Source organism: Phymastichus coffea, unplaced genomic scaffold, assembly GCF_024137745.1.
Source record: "Phymastichus coffea isolate CEN01 unplaced genomic scaffold, Cenicafe_Pcof_1.1 PCOF00068, whole genome shotgun sequence".
NCBI classification, from domain to species: domain Eukaryota; kingdom Metazoa; phylum Arthropoda; class Insecta; order Hymenoptera; family Eulophidae; genus Phymastichus; species Phymastichus coffea.
In genome coordinates, this window is record NW_026706879.1 from 588,228 (window position 1) to 608,231 (window position 20,004).

Genomic DNA, 20,004 nt, shown 5'->3' on the forward strand with positions numbered 1-20,004 from the left:
GGCGATCGTTTAGACAACGATCGACTGGATTGCAGGGATTGCGTAAAGGAAACTGCAAGATAAGCCCTCGGCTGCTGCTGCTTCTTCTCCGCTCTGAGCCAGCAGGTGTATATAAAGTTTGTTCCCCTTCTACAATATGAGCAATCGCCCTGCTCAGCTATTTTCTTTTTTTCACGCAGGTATTACCAGTTGATATCGTAGATTTTGCTTTTATAGATCCTTTGTTGCTTTTAGAAACAGTTTTAACATGGGATTGAGCGGTTTTAAGAGGATTCTATAACCGTTTCTACAAGAGTCCGAAAATCTGCCTTACAATCATCTAGGAAATCGTTATTTTATTGAATTATTAAAAACTACGTATTTTTCTACGAAAGTAAGAGCACTCCAAAGAAATATACGAATCACAGAAAATATGTGATTCCAAATTGAATAAAGTCAAATAACGGAATTCATAAAATGAGATTTTTATATGGAAGCACGCCATATTTTACGCCATTTTCTAAAGTCGCGCGTGCCGTCCACCTCAAATTGTGGATTTCATTATTCGACTTTACTTTTATTTTTATCGTCTATTTGTTGCGCTTGGGTGATTCCTCTATCGTTTACAAAAAAATATCGTAGATATACTCGGATTTTTAAATATTAATCAAAAACTTCATAGCCGGTTAGTTCAGAATTTGTTTTTATAGCATCCGCTTTACGAGATGACAATTTATTTACTCATTTATTAACGTAAAAAGAAATTTCGATACGTTGATGTATATATACATATACGAAATCATATTGGTGAGGATATGCGCCGCAATCCTGCGTGTAAAGGCACTTCGCGCACAACATTAGAATTAAATAAATGTTTATGGTTGGACAAACAAAAGCATACAATACGTGGAATTATGTTTCCATCAAAACTCGTAAACTCGCTTGCAGCAGACGTACGTACATCCGGACGGTTAATTTGTCGGTTGGTCGAGGATTCTCGCGGGACACACCTAGACGCGACTCGAGAGAGCAGCCAAATCAGCAGGACGACGTCGTGCGTGCGCACACCACCGAGCTACGACGTGTTTAATGGCCTGCGAGTGCATAGTTTTCACGTATAAAGCACCTACTCGCTCCGCACGAGTATAGCCTCAGCTGCTTCTCGTATGCCGAAGCACATTTACATTTCAGAATTGGCTTGCGAAATTGTACGCACGCAATTCATAATAGAATAGAATAGCCAGATGACGAATATTCGATGTGTCGTTGAATGAACATCGTGTCCTGGACAAGAAGCTTTATCGCGAGTGAAGACGCCGCACGATCAACGCGAAAATCGTGTCGCGTCGAATTTTCAGGTGTCGCCAAAAAAAGAAAACGAAATTGAATTTAGCCGAGTATAAAGGACATCGAGGTGCATCAAATTTTCGGGGTTTTCTCGCAGCTCGTTCGCGCGAATCCCGTTAACGCCTATCCAGCTCTTCCTCTTTTTCTCATCGAAAAACTTTGCAGCTTCTATCTATCGGCTAAATGGCTTTGCTCTAATGGACCGTTTTCTTAAAACGCTCATTGCAACCCGTTTCCTTTTACTTTCCTTTTCTTTTCTTTTTTCTTTTTTAGCGGGCAAATGAAACGATCGATTAATGTCTCTTTTTATTTGCCTTTTGTTTCAACGACCGGTCAACTAGTTTATAAAGTGTACGAAAGTTCAAAATTCTGATTTACAATTTACAAAGTTTTGCTCATTTTGGTGCTTTTTCAAACATCAGCCGTTCAACAATTACATTTATTTATTTATTTATTTATTTCTTTAGTTATTTTTGAAAAGTATGAAAAAAGATCTGAAACATTTCACACTGATTCTGCTTATTTTGATAATGTTGAAAAAACCATGTGGCTTACGAAGATTTGTACGTTGAAAAACGTACGAATGCCAAAAGCCAATGCTGATCCCGATTTCCAAACATTACCGTTGCCCGACAAGCTTGCGGATTCGCTCGCGAGGCAAAAAGAGAAACACGGCGCGCAGATTACTTAAAATAATGGAGAAGAGCTGGAAAGAAAAGCGTCCGCCCTGATATCGCGGCAGATGCAGAGAGATACGGGCCGAGCATCTCGTGCGAGCCGCGAATCTAATCCGTCGAATTGGAGCGAAAGGGGTGGAGGGGGATAGATTAGAGCTTGGCGCGGCGGCGACGCTCTCGCTCGCGAGCGCAAGCCAGATGGCTTGGAAAATCTGGGATTACGCGAGTGCGCGACGGAACTAATGAAAATATCGAATTACGCCGGGCGGAAGAGCGACCCGCGAGGACGGACGACCTATCGCGCGACCATCTCTGCGCGCGGGATAAAGAGAAACAATGGCTTTGGTTTTCGACCGGGAGCGCAGCCAAAGTTCGGTCACCGGCGCGATTCGCTTTGCGCCATTGAAAGATCGTTGTCGACCGTCCGCGCGCGCGCGTGCGACAAAGAGTCTCGTGCGTGGCAGTTCCTCGATGTCCGCCTGAGTTGAAGCGAAACGCTGGCAGGCCTATTCCGTGCACTTGTGCGCGCGGCACTTTCTGGCAAGCTGACGTCTCGTTGGACCGTATCCATCCAGGAACAAAGGAGAAAGCATCGGCGATTCGACGTCCTGCTATTACGGAGCAATCAAAATCTTCCGTTCTCGTGGCAAAATGAGAGATGCGACGCGGGCCGCAACGAAGAACGGAAAATCCACGACGAAGGAAGGAAAAGCGCAGAGCCGCGATCGCAATGGGACACGCGAGCGTTGAAGTATCGATTGCCAGTCGGCTGCCAAATCACACTGCACCGGTGGTGGTGTAGCTAGAGCCCGACCACCGAGTAAATCGTGGCAGCGTCGCCTGCCCAAGTGAAACGCGACGACGACGACAACGACGACGACGACTCGACACTGCGCGCTTTGTATCTCAGACGCGGCTCGCAGAGTCCAAGTGAACGCTGCAACCGATGTGCGCTGTATTTGGAAATGCACTTTAGAATTTTATTTCAGATTAATATCCAATGCCGTTTATAATTTGACAGCTTTCAAATTCCGAGTTATCAAATAAGGCTTAAACTTGATTAATTTCGATAGAAACTGCGTGACTACGAAAGTATAATTATTATTTATCATTTATTACAAAAAATTGAAAAATAGAAATACAGAACCATCGTAACAATATTGTATCGCAATGGATGATATAGGAACTGATATAGAAGCACATCTTGAACATAGTACAAAAACAGTACCATCTCAACATCGGATCTCACCAAAGTATGCAATACGATCTGATAATAAACGCAAATATTTAAATTTGCTTTCGATCGTATAGCAAATATTTATACAATTTATATATGGCGCATGTGGCGCAACAACAGAAAAAAGTCAATTATAAGAACGAACAGAGCCATTTTTCTAAAACTTTTTTCATTTCTTCAGATTGCTGATCATCAATTACTGCTGTCGCAAAATCGTTTTTTATACGGTCAATAGAAGTTGATCTTGATTGTGTTTCTTTGTCTCTGGGCTACTTCTAAGATTAAACCCGTGCAGTCTTCCGTTATGAAAAGAGTGATAACTTACTTTGTAATTTGAAGTTTCCAAATTCCGTCGCAATGTAAAATCGTCAGTTCAAACGTGTTCGCGCATATCAAACGCTATCTAATCCGGCGATCTTCGCACCGAAACGGATGAAGAAGCACTCGTCATCGCAACGAGACTCGCTCGCAATCTCGCCTGGGCTCCATATAATAAACAACGTCGCGCTCTGCTCTGGTCCGGCGTGTTGACTTCCCGCGTACGGTCACATGTTCGACCGTGTGCTGCTCACCATCAAGCTTGACGAGGGATCTCGTCAACAGCTAGCCCTGAAGAAAGAAACAATCTTCGGCTGACCAAGTCGACTCTACTAGCTATGGTTCAAAGGAAGCAACGCCGAAAAAAATCCAAGCGATGAGCCGTCGCTGAGCTCGCTCGCCTGACAAAGATAACCGATACGTATTCAGAGGAAGCGTCGCTTAATTTCTCTTTGAATGTGAACTTTGACGTTTTTTACGTTTGGAATAACAAATTACGCAATTTACAATTTTAAAGCAATGAGTCTGAGCTAATAAAAATACATTTTATCATTATCAACCATTTCTCCGTATTTCCCTATTTAAATGTTACAATACCAATGCTTCATCTACGAGAATGTCGAGTGCTGCATGACCGAATTTCCAAATTTCCCACAACACGGATTGCAAAACTTTATTTCGTTATTGTAACGCTGCCAGTATCAAAGGGACGGGTTTTTTGCTCTATGAAAATTAGGATTCTTCTTGTCAAAATAGACAAGCCCGAAAACAGAGTATCGAAAATCATTGGCATTGTCTTTTCATCTACGTCAATTAAAATTTCATTGGGCAAATTTAACGCATTTATACGTGAACATGCTATGAAAGCGACGCCGTACAACTACTGTTTTCTTACCGGCAGTATCAACAAATAAATTTACCTGAAATAATGAACGCGACAGCGTGGGAATTATTTGAAAATACAATTAAAGGTACTTTAAATAACAAATAAAAATCTAGGGCACAGAATATGAGCACATATTTGAATAAAAACTCTCAACGAAATAATCAGATTACGTTATATCGGACGAGGAAAAATGTGCTAATTAAAGACTCCTCATGGAGGAGAAAATGGAAGAGATTCACGGGTCTGGGCTAAAATGTAGGCCATCTCACGTACAGAAATAAGCGCGGAATGCAAACGGAAATAAATCGACGCTCTCTCTCTCTTTCTCTAGGCAACGACACATCCTTATCCCTCCCACAACGCTCGTTCGGGCTTTTGACGTTCTAAAGGTCATTAGGCAATTGTTATCCGACGTTTTTACCACAACCGCATCGCAACCGCGATTGCTCGTATTTTAAGGTTCATCAACAGCGCAATTCCGGCGCAACTTGCCCCCCAAGCATTACGCAGAGCAGTGGCTGCTGTACAAACTTTCCAAGAAAAATAATTACTCTGCCCCGCTATTTACGAAGTTGCACGTGATCCGTATTTTTTCCTTCGACCCGAGAATAACTGCTGCGTAGAAATCGGGCCATTTAAAAAATTTTAATGCTCGTGCGGCTTCCGTGTTTGGATTTTCGCGTTTAACCGCTTCGTTACCCATCCATTGATTCGTAAAGGTCTCGGTGAAGGCGCCTTTATAACCATCTTGTTTGGGCTATCTTTGTTCAATGATAGTTTATATCGACACACGCGTGCGCGGTATTCCAGTATTCTCGCTGAAGCTCGCAGCTAAATGTTTGCTGCGGAATTTCGCATCGACGCCTATTTTCGCGGCGTAAATCACGCACTTTTTTTTTACTTTGTTCTAAAAACGTAAGCTTGAATGTTCTTCGCGCTGTTTTGAAAACAAATTTCGTAGATAAAAAAAAATTTTTTCTCTCTAACGCGTAACACCTGAACCAGCTTGTACAGCTTAGAAATATATTGTATGCCTAGCAACGAAAAGCAAAATGAACATCATAACAACATGAATAACAAAATGTGGTACATCCCACAGAAAAGTTTACCTGGACCTACGAAAATTTGGACGCCAGAGAAGCTCCTCTGTGTTGATCCCATAAAGGTTCGAGAGGGCAACATCTCCTTCATATTATGAGCGCCGGAGAAGGCGAACCGTGAAGAACAATAAACGAGCGTGGGCTGCGATTAATCGGTGAAAGAAAAGCAAAGAGACAGAAGGTAAAGTGCGTGTCTACATGTCACGCCTCATCAATGTCGATCGAGCGTACTATATCGGAAATAGTCGTGAGTCAGTTCGGCAGCTGCACGCGTTCGACTGTAAAAAAAGCTTCGCGAGATAAAGTACCAGAGCTTTCTTTCTTTTCCCGTTTCCCATTGAAGGATTGGCGAGCGGTCGATTTCTTTGAAACTAAGAGATCATTAGCGAGAGCTTGGTCAATCGGTGGACGACAGTTTTGCAATGGTCGATAAAAATTGAGCCATTTCATTGGTTAGTTCGCTCGAAAGTTGGATAGGAGACGACAGATCTATATGTAATAATGCTCTTTGTGCTAAAAATGGTATAATTTATTATTAGATCAACGGACGACGAAGCCAAGCGATCTAATATTAGGACCGATAATCTTCGTCCGCTAATCGTAATCGGCGGCCGCGAGCTTTTCCAAATAGTTATCGACCAAATTTTATTATCCAAGCTTGCTTTGCCGTTGAAAAAAAAGCAATTTTCACTGTACCGATGGAGCGTATAGCATGCTAATGTTGCAACGGAAACATGGTTTTCGCGCAAAGTGACCATCGGATTTCAATCAAACGTCGTGTTAGTGTCGGACGAACTGCGCCGTCTAGTCGGAAAGAAGAGGCGATCGTGCACCGGACATCAGTCGATCACCCCGAAAAATCGTCGCTCCCACCACATCTACGTCCAGCTTCGTCGTCGTCGTCGCCGCCGGATAATTTTAGATAGACGGCACCGAGAGCCGCGATGTTGAGCCGCAGGCGTGTGCGTGCGCACGAGTAAGAGAGTGAGAGCAAGCCAAAGTCGCGGCAGCAGCCGGGAAGAGTAGTCGGGCACTCTTCAAGCAGGCAGGCAGCTCAGCAATGCCCATCGGCTGATCGATGACCGAGCAATTGACGACCAGTGTCTTCGTGTGATTTGTGTGCTCCGCGTGTGTCTGTGCGTGCCGATGTGTGGCAGTCTTTTTTATCACATAGATCCACACATCAACTAAGCGTTAGGTAATGAAGTGCATCTAACTTACTCGGCGTTATTGTTTGAGCGCATGCGATTTCTTAATTTCTTTTAATAGAGAAAAGCTTTTACCGTAATCCATTTGATACCGAGTTTGGGTTATTTGGTGACTGATGTCAATTACCTAATGATCAATCGAAAGTTTATCACTTATTCAATTAATTTTATTAGACCAAAAAATACGTTGCTTTCCATTTCTCAAATAATGGTTACTTTTTCTTCCGGAATGCTCGCAATAATGTCGCAAAGTGTGTTGTATTGAATTGAATCAAGCGAATCTTGCTGAGCAATCTTAACTTATTTAACAAATTCACAAGAACTTATCGAAAACTTGATTTCCTGTTCACGATATCAATAAAATAAAATTATAATAACTATATTTACATCGCACAATCTCTACCATTATTTCGATTGCGAATAACTCTATTGACTATGTCCACAGATGTCTTAAATGCATTTATTTTACATTTGCTCCAAACATGAACTTGTTCCAATCTTTTCCGATTGATTTATTGACTCATTGGATTATCAATGTAATGACGAGTAGCAAGCAAACTTCAAAAAGGAATTGTGTGCAATTGTTTAATAAATGGTGAGATATGACAGTGTGTAATTGATTATGTGATCTATAAGAAGTGATTATAATTTTTATTCGTTATTTTAGATATGTGAGTAGGAAAACAACACAAATTTTCGAAATTTCGATGTGAGTTTGTTAAACAAATAAAGATTATTTGACAGGATTCGATTGATTCGATTCAATACAATACATTTTGTTCCATATTTCTGTCGAATTAATTATGTTTAATTAATTCGAAGCATCGATATTCGTTATTCGACACAAATAAGAATTTTCTAAATTTTGCTCATGTCAACATTTTAGTTTGACGAATACAAAAAGGAAATTTTCTCGTGTTAAATTGCAAAAAATTTGCGTAACAAAATAAATTTACAAAGGGAGAGACAAGGAAACCAACCAAAAAAGAAAAAAAAAATTCGACAAACGCGTTATGTCTGCAGAACTGCAAGTACACACGAGGAACGAAACAAAAAGAGTACAGTGACGGAGCGAGAAGAGCAAAAAGTCCGCTAGACCAACAAGTGTGAATCGATATGAGAAATGCTGTCGAATATTTGGCTTCCTGGCGAGAAGTGTGCTCTGAACTCCGAGTGGAGGAGCTCGCAGAAGGGCGACCCAAAAGTGCGCGCACGTCGGGGCAGCAAGCAAGATGAATTAGTTAGCGCGCGGAAGACTGCAATTACAAGATTAAAAGTGCTAGCGCGCGACGGCGTGTCAGAGACCTGCCAAGCTTCGCCATACAATGGCGTTTCCGAAAAAAATGATAAAGTGCCTCGAGTAGAATGAAACCCACACCTGCGCGCTAACTCGTTCGTCTTCTGTCCGTGGCGCATCTTCAATCTCAATTAAAAATCATGCTGCGCTTCAAGATTTTAACGAGCAAGCTATGACTCAACTACAATCTTCTTTGTTTATGCTGCAGTCGACTACTTGCTGATTTGAAAGATTGACTGCGCTTTCGTGTAAATTCGTTCACGTTTACAATAATTTTCAGTTAAGTATGAGATGTTAAATACTTTACGAGGTTTCTTGGTTTTTATCTTTGGCATATACTAAAATTCGGCGCAAATCAATGTACGCCGTATTGAACAATTTATTTCAATTTACGAGTGGAAGGTAAATTGAATCGTTCGTACTTTTAAGCCGTCCACTATCAACAAATAACGACAATAAAACGAAAATACCGGATAGTTCTCTAGAAATACTAATAAAACATCAGCGTACGTCAGTAACACCTGAATGCGAAAATGGTCGTGGGGCCACGAAGTTCAGCCAACCCTCCCTCGGAAAACTGTGTCGAGATTGCGTGATAAACGACTCGCGTCGAATGATTTACGTGCTGTCCGATTTAATTATTCTCAAACCCATCGTAAGTAAGGTGGCTTACTTCGATAACAAATTTAGGCTAGTTTAGGCTTTTTCGCAAATTGATATTTCAGATTTATTTGTTGTACTAATGCATTTGCGATTTTCATAAATGTAACAATCGTCGGCAAATTGATTTGTAGATTTTTAGTGTCACAGCGCTGATACTGAAATTTCACGCAAGCTATTGTCAATTAACGATATTTTTTTTTATACGCCAATGTGTTTGCTTAGTTGTATAACGATCGCTACCGGTGGAAATATATATATTTTTGCAGCCTGGAGCAAGGTGCTGCTGCTATTTTTTTGGACTTTCAGACTGCGAGAGATGGCGAGAAAACACGATAAATCTCGCACGCGAAAATAAACGTACGAGACACGTGAAAGATCCAGGCGCGGGGAGTATAGAAATAATTAGTCACCCATTAAACTTTCCACCAAGTCTGGATGAAGTCACCGAGGTTTCGGAGCGCGCTATTTTCGCGTGGAAAAAAGAAAGCTGCGATCATGCATCCTTTTTTCGTCGTGTAAATCTTATCTGTCCGGTGTGCATGATGTATAAAAAGCCTTTGCGGACTATGAGCGGGAATTCGAGGTTTTGTCTCTCTCACTTCGATGATTGGCCTTAATTCTCTCCGTTTATTTTTTAGTGCGCACTCTCGTGGGATGGTGATTTCCTTCCTCTCTCTCTCTCTCGCTCTCTCCTTCGGTGCGTCGTTTGTTGATGTTGTAAATTTTCTCCACCTCCAAGATATGTTTTGACAATAAAACGTCGTGAGTTATGAGAGTTCTTTTTTTGAGACGTACGAACTTTTATTTTTCGAGAAAAGATACAGAGGGTTATTGGAATCGCATTCGTTCGAAAGATGCCAGAAAATGTGCGACAGTCATATTTGCGAAATCGCAATTGCCTAGCACGAGAGGCGCGAATAAATAAGGAGCTACGAGAAAAGGCTCGATTGGTCTTTGAGGTGCCCCTCGGCCGACAAAAAGTTTGTAACTCGCCCTTCCGGCGTTTTATTAAAATACACGTGGCGCGATGTCCGGCGCGGTGTGTTACGCCTCATCTCTATGCAAATCCGAGCGGCTGTAACGTTGAGGTGGCGTAATCACGCGCGAGGTGCGCGACATGCGCGCGGGAAAATTGAATGGCGCTAACGATACGTCATTGTAAGCTCCAAGTTTAAATTGGCCGAGTGAGAGCTGAACTCTTAAGACTCAGAGACCTGCGTCACTGCGACACTTGGCACTCTCTCTCTCTCTCTCTCTCTCTCTCTCTCTCTCTCTCTTGCAATTAACGCTAGTCTTTCGGCCAAATTCAATTAGGTTTTAGCAAGTCATCCCCTCCCCCGTTACGAGACTTACCCAAGTTGGCCTTCTCTCTAGCTTTCGGATATTCCACGGATGTCGCGAGCAACGCCACCGCCCTCGCTATCAAATTGGTATTGAGAGTTTCGTAATTGGATGCTGCGTCCTCTCTCCCCGTCCTGTATACGGGGCTGGCTCCTCTTTTTTCCACTTTTCTTTCTAATCTAATGTCTGGCTTACCTGTCAAACAAGAAAATATTGTGGCTTTAGTATATCTGTAGCTTCCGGCTATTACCACATATGAAAACTATGCATTGACAAATATATTTCTCTTATGCGAAACTTTCATCAGAATTGACGATCAAAACTGAATCGCTCACATGTTCGTACTATATTTACCGTGGGTATAAAAACTTAACATATTCGATGGCTAAAAAACATTGTTTGTTCTAGTTCCTTGCTACTTTTGTTAAGAACCTCAGTCTCAACCGAAAGCAACGCTTCTTTAAGAAAAAAAAAGTGTCTACGTCGCAAAACGAAGACTCATTGGCCGTCTCTGCGCGCCAAAATAATTTACGCGGAAAGAATCTTAATTAATCAGCCAGCTGAGAAAAAGAAAGAAGGCAAGGATGGCGCAGCATCAAAATCCGAGACTTGCACGAAACTCTAATCCACGAGGGCGAAGAAGACGTTTAAGTTTTCGCACTTGGAGAGGTCGACGCGTGAAAAGAGTGTTTTGCAGCGCGGCGCAGCGCGAGAGTAATGTTTGCTCTGAAATTAGTTGGCGCCGGTCACGTTTACCTCGCGCGCGCCTCTACCCGTCTATCGGCAGGCCGAACGTGACACTCTCGTCGAGCGGGCCTCGTGTTTCGGGTTAACGTCGCACCCCTCTGAATTATTTCGCGAGGCCAAGCTTCGAGAGGTGCAAGCCTGATGAGACCTGTCGAGCAATGACGCCCTGTTGTGTAGAGACACAACCCTATCTGATCGGGGCTCCTACGGATTGGTTATTAACGCGCGCATTTTCAATGCCCCGGCTCCCCTCGGATCAGTCTGCCGTTGGCAAATTCGTTTATCAATGCTAGCGTCCAACTCGAAATAATCGAACGCTTGCGCCTTCTCTTTCTCTCGAGTTTATCATTGAAAGTGATACTGAACGAGGTCAAAGAGCTACGAAGCCAAGCAAGCAGGCAGGCAGACAGGCAGGCGGGCAGCCAGCTAATTACCAGGTCGACCGCAAGCTTCACTCCCAGCTTCCGGAGGCGCAAAGCCGCTTCCTCTCCCCTCCTTTTCAATGCCGCGAATTTGTTTTGCAGAGGCAGCCCCGCGCACCGGCGCACACTTTACCGCTTTCAATTTGGACTGACGCCTCGAAGATTGAATGCCGTGGAGGCGATCGACCGATTGCCTCTGGTTGACGGCCCCGTGTACACAAGCGCGCATGTGTCGGACCGGCTTGCCGAATCGTGAAAGCCATTTTATTTCCAGAGCGCAATTTACAATGCTCTTATCGTTCGCCATTTGCACTCTTTCACGGCGTGAATCGCCAAAGTTTGTCCGTCGCTTCCTTGGCGAGTCGTTCTCATCCCCCTTCCACGTGGAAGATCATAAACGAGACGCCGAGCTTTTGTTACGTGATGAAAATTAAGGGCCGGTGTCTTGCCAATTCGTCGTTTTCGCGTGCTCAAAGTGTCGCGCTGGTTCTGTTTGACTCCGCTCGCAAGCGCTCCCGATGGGGAAGCCTTCGGACAAGCCAGCGGAACGACGTCGTCGAATGATCATCGCCGAACTCATTCCAAATAAACTTTACGACTTCGAGATGTATCGGGTCCCGCGCGCGCGAGCACGTTTCGCGAGTGTACGGTATTTATTTTCAGGCCATCCAACAGCGAATGAAGCTCGATTTGTGTTGCTTTCCAGCGGCGCGCGACGAAATTTGACTTTTGCTTTGTAAACATAGCGGCGAAAAAGGAAAACACGGCCGAGGGATCCGAGTCGAAATAGTGCGCGGCAAACTAATCGATCAGGCGCGCGCGAATCGAGCGGCTTGGCGTTCCGGGAAAACTCCCGGCAGAGGTCGAAGCGCCAAAGCGCGCGGAGAAAAAGAAAATCTGCGCTCACTACTTTATGGAATCGTTCCAGATACCGCGGATTCCCAGAAATTACGCAATTGCTTCTCGATTAAATTCAGATTTACGGCTCGCTGTGCCGCCCAAAGCCAGGCGCGCAAGTCGCACACGCGAAACATTTTCCCCTCGGCCGGCTGTGCGCCTATCTACCTTAATCCCTGCGCGTTGAAAAAACTCTAGGAGGAAAAAGGACCTCCTGAATTTACATATCGACTGCGAACGTCATACGGAAATCCTGCGGTTATTTAGGTGCCCACTTCCAGGCGTAATTCAACGACGTTATTGCAGATATTAGAAGATGCATCGCGACTTCAATTCATTCCGAGCACTTGGGAAATAGAATTTTCGAGGGACATTCTACCAAGTCAATTATTCGCAATTTATGCAGACCGTCATACTTTATTCAAACGCGAAGGCGCGCATTAACGAGATTTTTCTCTCGGTCTGGAATTCATTGCGGCAATTTACGCGCATATCTTTTTTCCTTCATTTTTCTTCGGTCATCATAAACTCTCTCGTTAAAAGTCATGGCGCATAAACAAAAAGTGTCCTTTACCGGCGATGCGTGGCGCCTTCGTTGCTTGCCACGCGAAAGATAAAATTCAATTAAAGCAAGCCAGTGAACAATTGCTTGTTCGACCTCGCGACCTTTGATAAATGGTATGCAAACGGAGTCGGACTGTTTTTAGTTCGCGAGCGAAAGCATTTCGCGCGGAGAAAGTTTCGATTGCCGCTCGCTAACTGCGTGCGATCGAACGCTCATGAAGGTTAATTGTCGGTAGCTTTTATGTCTTGCGATTAAAAACCGACGTGTTAACGATTAGTCGATTGGCGTCGAATTATATTTATGCGAAATTATAGTGCGTCCTCGCTCTCCTTCGTCGTATGTGGCATTCTTCCGTTAGGCTCAACGTCACACGTTCAGTCCCAGTAAAAAAAAAAGCGCCAGCCCGTCGGCTCGTGCCCGACGTCAATCTTCTATTTTTTTTTTTCTTTTATGTGCGAGCGATGTCAACGCGTGTCACAAAGTCTCTTAGAAAAACATAATTTATCTCGATGTTTAATTTAAAATATACATTAAATATAAATTTTGTATCATATATAAATAAAATGGGTGGTATAAGATTTGAAAAATTTAGAAAATTATCTAGAGAAATTTGGCAATGGATAGGGACCAAAAATGTTATAATTTTAGCTTTTTACATTTCCTCCAAGAAAAACACAGCAATAAATAGACTATTTAGAAGTGAAAATATTCACACGTAAAATGATAGATTTGTTTGTTACGGCATAGTATAGGAAATGTAAAAAATTTATTTCTTGAGATCCGGAGAAAGATGCATTGTTTGTTGATGCTTTCTCTATAAATTGGTCTGAATTTTATTCTTGTGCAGTTCCATCTTTTCATTAATGTTTGCAAGATTTATCGAAAATTAAGCGAGAAAATGCTTATGGTATCGCAGTGATTCCATTTTGGAAAAATCAATTCTAGTTTCCATTGTTCGAAAATCTGATGGTGGGAAACTCGTTTATGTTACAGTCTAATCAGTCCCTATTGTTGTCACCATCTTCGTCGAAAACACATCCGAAAGTGGATCACCTGTGCTTCATAGCGTGCAAACCTTTTTAAAGAGAAATTTTTCGGCAAGGTACTCTAAAAAAATTACATGTATTGTAGGAGAGCGAAAACAACATAATTGAACGATCATACGTTCTGACTTGTAAGCGAGTACATTGTATCCAACCCAAATGCTAATTGTAAAATTGCACAAGCCTTCTATTCTCACATATCATTGGAAAAATGTAAATGAAGTGCTCGCTTCCGCTTACTCTGAAAATTGGATATTGAAGTCGAAGACTTGCCGATGGGGGGCGCTTTCTCTTTACTGGAACCATCGACTAGAGTACATATGATGATGATACAAAGTTCTCGTACGCAATTTCTCGTCGTGCAAAGGATCGTTAAGGCTTACCTAGTTGAGCGCTGAGGTCAGTCTTATCCTTTACATCACTCTTTAATAAGAAAAAAACTTCTCCTTTGTGCTGCGCTTTTATCACAGTACTGCTGCAATAGTGAGACCACCAAAGATATAGGACGCCCTAAATTGTGTTCTCTCGCCCTAAATTGCGCCCTCAATGTCCGCTTCGCTGGTGGATCGCCGAACGACCTCGGGATAACCCTGGCGCTATTACCGAATCGTAACTTTGTCCCTTCCGGAGAGTGGTCGTAACAGCCTCGAGAGAGCACACGGCCCTGGACCTACCTGCAGGTAGCCACACGCTCGGACGAGCGAAGCCACGGAGGCAGGGCAGATGCAAGTATCGGTAAAATCGCTGACCTCCTCGCTCAATCCACCTAGCTCACTCGCGCGCGCACATTCCCGCTCATACCCGCGCCTAAAAATCGTATATTTCGCGCGCACCTACGAGTTCTGCACGTGCGCTCGAACGCGAGACACCGATGAGCCCGATAAAACGGGGAAACCGCCGGGTAAATCTCGTCGTTACCTTGGCGCGCCAGTTTTTACGAGGAGATGCCCAACCTGGCTCGCACACGCGTGGTTGACCAGTCCGTACGTGCGCCTGCCTTCAACGCGAGAAACGCCGAGAAGCGTCGGCGCGTCATCTGTTCGTTACGTAATTGTTGCCGTGCCACTAAACACTTCCTAAAGAAAAAGCAAAAAGCGCATCTCCCGCCGAACCATCGCCCATTTAATTGCCATTCTCAATAACGTGTAATTTACCCGACTGAGGATTTCATATAATTTCGATCTAACATCGCTTACTGGTAAGTTCGTTCATTTTATTATAAGTAAATTCATTAGCTCGTATCTCTAACGATGCCAATCGACATTTCGAGCGGATTACAAATCCGACTAACCATATGTAGTATGCCTTGTGTTGACAGATTATAATCGTACATGTCGAGTAGATTGGGTCAATTGTACGAAATATTCAGTTGAACTTGATCCTGCGTGTAGCATTATTAATGTCCCTACAGACCAAAGAAAACTCATGTGTATCAGTTGCACATGAAAAAGCCCTGATTCACGAAGCAAAATCTAAGACCGTCCCCGAGCGCACTTAATAAGCGGGAATATGTTCCGTAGGGTGATAAAATGAGATTTCGAGGCTCTCGTATTCATACATCTACACGCACGTGTAAATCGTCGCGGCAATATTACCTGTGGGAATATAAGCACACGAGAGTGCCAAAGAGAATATTTTGATGAATTTGCCGATTTTTACGTGAATGACAGAAGTGTGTTTTTAGGGCAATAAGACATATTTCCAGGACAGAAATAATCGTTTAAAGTGGTTCTGCTTGATGCAAGACGCAAGCTCTAGCTAAATTATCGTTCAATATCGACGCGAAGTCGTTTTGAGCGGTAATTACCCATCGCTGGTCATACTATAAAAAACTTCGAGTGCCAAAGTCTTTTACTCACAATCACAAGTTCTTGCCAAATGATTATCAAGAGACAGATAAATTAACGTCGCTATAAATGTCTAAATTAAAAATGTCGTGAATCATACGAGACGGGAAAAAAAATAGAGTAATTAAGATGCTTCATGTTATTTTTTTCCCCAATTCCTACGAAAATTTACACGACGAAGCTTTGACAAGGACACGCTAATGTTTCCATAAGATAAACACTTCGAAGACAGAGACTGTATCTGCGTGCAAGCGACGTGATGCGATCGTTAATTTAGAGGCCAAAGCTAGAAATAGACACGACGATTTAGATGTTAAAACCAATAATTTAGATAGTTTTGCCAAACGGTGCGATATCCATATATCAATCTCTTCCTGATTATTTCGCAGTAATTTAAACATTCTTGTATGCCTACGTTCGTACTGAAACGTTATTAATTTGCAGGTACGAATCAAAGGACCTCGTCGTCGGATGCAAGCATATGTACATACATCAGCTTGCAGACCTGTGCCTTTGACGTCGCCAAGTCGTCCATCTGCGCCTGCAACCCCACAAAGAGAGCTTGAACCAAGAGAGAGAGAGAGAAGAGAGAGAGAGAGAAGAGAGAAAGAGAGAGAAGAGAGAGAGGAGAGAGAGAGAGAGAGAGAGAGAGAGAGAGAGAGAGAGGTACTGAAACGTGTGCTTCAACGTTTTTCCCTCCTCCTTCGTGTTTATAAATGTTTTCTTTTCGTAAATTGCCACGGAGATGATTGGTGTGGGCACGTTTTTTTTATATTTACGAACGAGATGAGTAAACAGACTTCTGCTGAGTTGACTTCGTCCGGTTTCGTTTACGTTTCTATTTTTTTTCTCATTGCAAGCGCGTCTAACGGTTAATTTTCTTGATGGGATCTGTGTAAATTTTCTACTTGCTTTTTTTTTATTTCATGAAGCGGTTGTGTTCATATTTATTGAAGAGATACGATGCCTTTACTCCAATGAAGAAAACATTTTTCAATCTTTTGACTGTACGTTTACGATACGCTTACTTATCATTAAATTTTATTGAAAACTTTTTTCAAATAATTGAAAAACTAGATGTACCAATTGTCGGAATTATCGATTCATGTAAAAAAATTGAATCAGTAGATAAACAAATAAGAGAACAATTGAAATCGTGATTTCTTTGAATCAGTCGCGTATCCTGCTTTCTTGATCCTGAGTTTTCAAAGCACATACACAGCGCGTAACAACAACAGAGCTGTGCACCGCGCTTTCGCTTTCTCCTCGCGCACATATCCGCCGTGCTGTCAATAAACATCAGCATCTATCTTAGCCGCCGACATGAGCACACAAACATCCTGCGGAATCATCAAAAGCTCATTGACTGAAAAATCTTTCTTTTATTTTTCAGACGAGAGACGTAAAAGCGCACACGCACACACATCGAGTGAGATAGAGAGAGAGAGAGGTGGAGTCTTGGAGGGACGTCGATGGAATTTCGCGAAAGTTCGACTTAATAAATCACCGGAGATACCGACGGAGGATTGAAGGCGCACCTCTTCTTTTTTTTCACTACGCGGAGGGAGAGAGATCTGTATACAAGCCGATGCGTACGCGGGAGTAAATAGGTTTCCACAGAGGTAGCGCCGCTAAAAGGCTTTGTGGACAGAAAAGGAAAGAGAGTGCAGCACGTGCGAGAGGGAAAAAGAATTGGGTTGTTTACGGAGAAGTATTGAGGCGATTATAAACTGACTCTTTTTCCAATAGAAAGCGAAGGCGAAATATCAATCATTTTTTTTTTTTAGCAACGCCGTAAGGACGTGATCGAGCGTAATTTTGCAATCCTTTCCGCACGCGAATCTCATTATTCAAATGCTGGAATCTCGAGCGTGAAAATTTCCACGTCGAAACTTTGCGCGAAAATCAAGAGAGAGATGGAGAGGGAGAGACAGCAAAACAAGCCCCGTGGAAATTGAATAGCGTGGTGGGAAAAACAGCCGACAGAAAACACCGCGAAAGTTTGGTTGTCAGTCATAAAGAGAACTTTTAGGGCTGTTGATCGTCATGATAAACACGTTTACCCAGCAAGTTCAACCGCGGCTGCTCGGGTTCGCTAATTTTCATTAGGCATCATAAAAGTGATGATCGGCCAGGGATAAGAAGCGTAGCGTGCGTACGTGAAATCTGCGTAGGCAAAGGATGGCTTCGGATTAAAAGTGCAGGTGTGCGGACGAGTTGATAGGGAAAAGCTACTTGAATATTTATAATATACATGAGAGGTAATAGGATAGCCGCGGAATATAGGGGGCGTTAGATGCGAAGGCTTGCTTACGCGTGGGCCATGCATTACGACATTAACCCTGAAATATCAAGGCAGCAACGGAACAAAAAGAAGCTGATGCTGCACAAGCGCCACTGTTATTGTTGCAGCACTACGCTACACTGTAAGTTTGTGTAATCAGGCCGAGAGAGATTGTTTTCCGAAAGTCTCGCGAGCCAACGAACGCAATTCTGAAGTAATCTACGCGTGAAAAGTTTTCGACGCTGTTTAATTATTCAAAGATTTGTTGCGAGAAATATTGAGTTTGTAGCTTATTGCGAACGCTGTCATTATACTGAAAAGCAAATGTTTACCAAAATCACTAGTTTTGTTATTCGGTGAATGCGAATGAAATTTGCAAGGTGTTTTGGAGAATAGTATAAGTCCAAAAGTTCATATGAAAAAATTTGTCAAAGTCTGATATTTTGATAAACTACTCCATTCATAAATAAAGTTGTTTTAACAATATTTATTCAAGATAACCATATCTGTCTAGTTTTTCATCCAATACTACAGCCTGTTTAAAGCAGTACCATTGTAAATCTTGAATTTCGATTGCGGTTGTGTTACAGGATACTTCGGATTTGAATTAAAACCTTTTCACGTGACTCATGCTGTTTTTTTCAAAACACTGCAGAAGTTCAAAGTTACCTATATATTTCATTTTAAGAAGAATAAACATTATACTTTTGCTTTCAGATGGTAAAGTCTATATAAATTAAACGTCCAATAAAAGAATACTGTATTTAATTTGAAAGCAACTTAATAAAGCGATGTACTGTAAAATGAATGCTTAGCGTCGTAAGCGTGCTTTTTTACGTGAAAATAATTGAAGAAACAATAACGTAGTTTTAGAAACAAGTATGATCTAACTTTGACACAAGTAAATAATAATGCCCAACAAAGTTACCGACATGCCATTTGACGCGACCACCACTCCAAATAATACACCGTTGCAAACTCCTGAAAGTGAATAAATTATGGCAACTAAGGGCGCTGTTGTAAACTAAATGACATTGTCATTTTCAATACGACATATACGAAGGTGAACTGAATAACGAAGCACCGTCGCGTCGCATTCGCGCATTATTCTTAATTTGATAAGAATGCAAATCGAATAATAAATCGCGAACCTTGGCATAATAAAACTGCCTTTATTTCGTCAGGGTATCGAGCAGCAGTAGAGAGTTGGGGATCAATCGTGGAGGACGGTTCTCCCGCTAATTGGCCGACGAGGATATTAAGGATCGACGAGCTAATAACCTCAGGCGAGTGTCCCGTGGGCGTTGCTGATTGAACTTGGCTGAGGATATACACTGGCTGTAGCTGGACACGGACCGATCCGTTATTTGGCTTGTCGACTTGGTGCCTTGTAAAAATATATCAATTAATAAATAAATAAGAGAGAGAGAGAAAGAGAGAGAGAGAGAGAGAGAGAGAGAGAGAGAGAGAGAGAGAGAGAGAGAGAGAAAAGGAAAATGACTGAAAGACTTTTGTCAAGCCATACGGATGTGTTGTTTTACAACATGCTGAACCATTTGTTTCTAACGTTTGACCTTTTGCTTTGTTTTTTTACTTAACAATGTTTCTGTTAATACCAAGTACCAGCTTGTGGTGGTAATGATTTGTTTTCTTTTTGTATTTGTTAAACAAAGATAAATAAGAAATACCAAAGTAGTTGTTGATCACTTTTACCAATGAACTTTAGAGACATATTATAAGCTTAAACTTGTCAAAGAATAAAATGGCTTTTGTGTGACTATGAATATAGCTTTGACGCATTTATCGCTTTGTTTTTGTAAAGAGCATCATTGTATAATTTTGGCTAAGTAATTATTATTGAACATGTACAATTTAGACTACGAATAAACGCAGAAGTCGAACCAAAATATTAATGCGAGATTGTTAATTCCTTCTTCATTGTTCAATCGTAACTAACATTTGCAGTGCGCTTTAATTAATGATTGCAATAGTACACAGTGAGATACATTCAATTTTCAACGTTTAATACATTATTGAATTTCGAATTGTATGAATTTGAGCATCCGAAATTGACACTCACTTAATTTTGTTATTATATAGTGCACAGTGGAGTTTGTCTCTACTTTGCATGAGAATTCATGTTTTT

At 42.2% G+C, this 20,004-nt stretch overlaps 2 protein-coding genes across 5 annotated transcripts in view; one reads left to right on the forward strand and one right to left on the reverse strand.

Annotated features, from left to right (window-relative positions):
- LOC131667615 (tyrosine-protein kinase transmembrane receptor Ror) overlaps window positions 1-20,004 on the reverse strand; it is a 226,913-nt gene that overhangs the window by 145,413 nt on the left and 61,496 nt on the right. The window lies entirely within an intron of this gene.
- LOC131667617 (probable serine/threonine-protein kinase tsuA) overlaps window positions 6,565-20,004 on the forward strand; it is a 31,368-nt gene continuing 17,928 nt past the window's right edge. The window contains exons 1-4 of one of the 3 annotated variants that reach the window (XM_058941145.1): window positions 6,565-6,742; window positions 16,019-16,240; window positions 16,968-18,000; window positions 19,043-19,248. The gene's annotated coding sequence lies outside the window, so the exon portion shown is untranslated. The remainder of the gene's footprint in view (window positions 6,743-16,018; window positions 16,241-16,967; window positions 18,001-19,042; window positions 19,249-20,004) is intronic. The other 2 variants (XM_058941146.1, XM_058941147.1) reach the window with 2 other exon arrangements.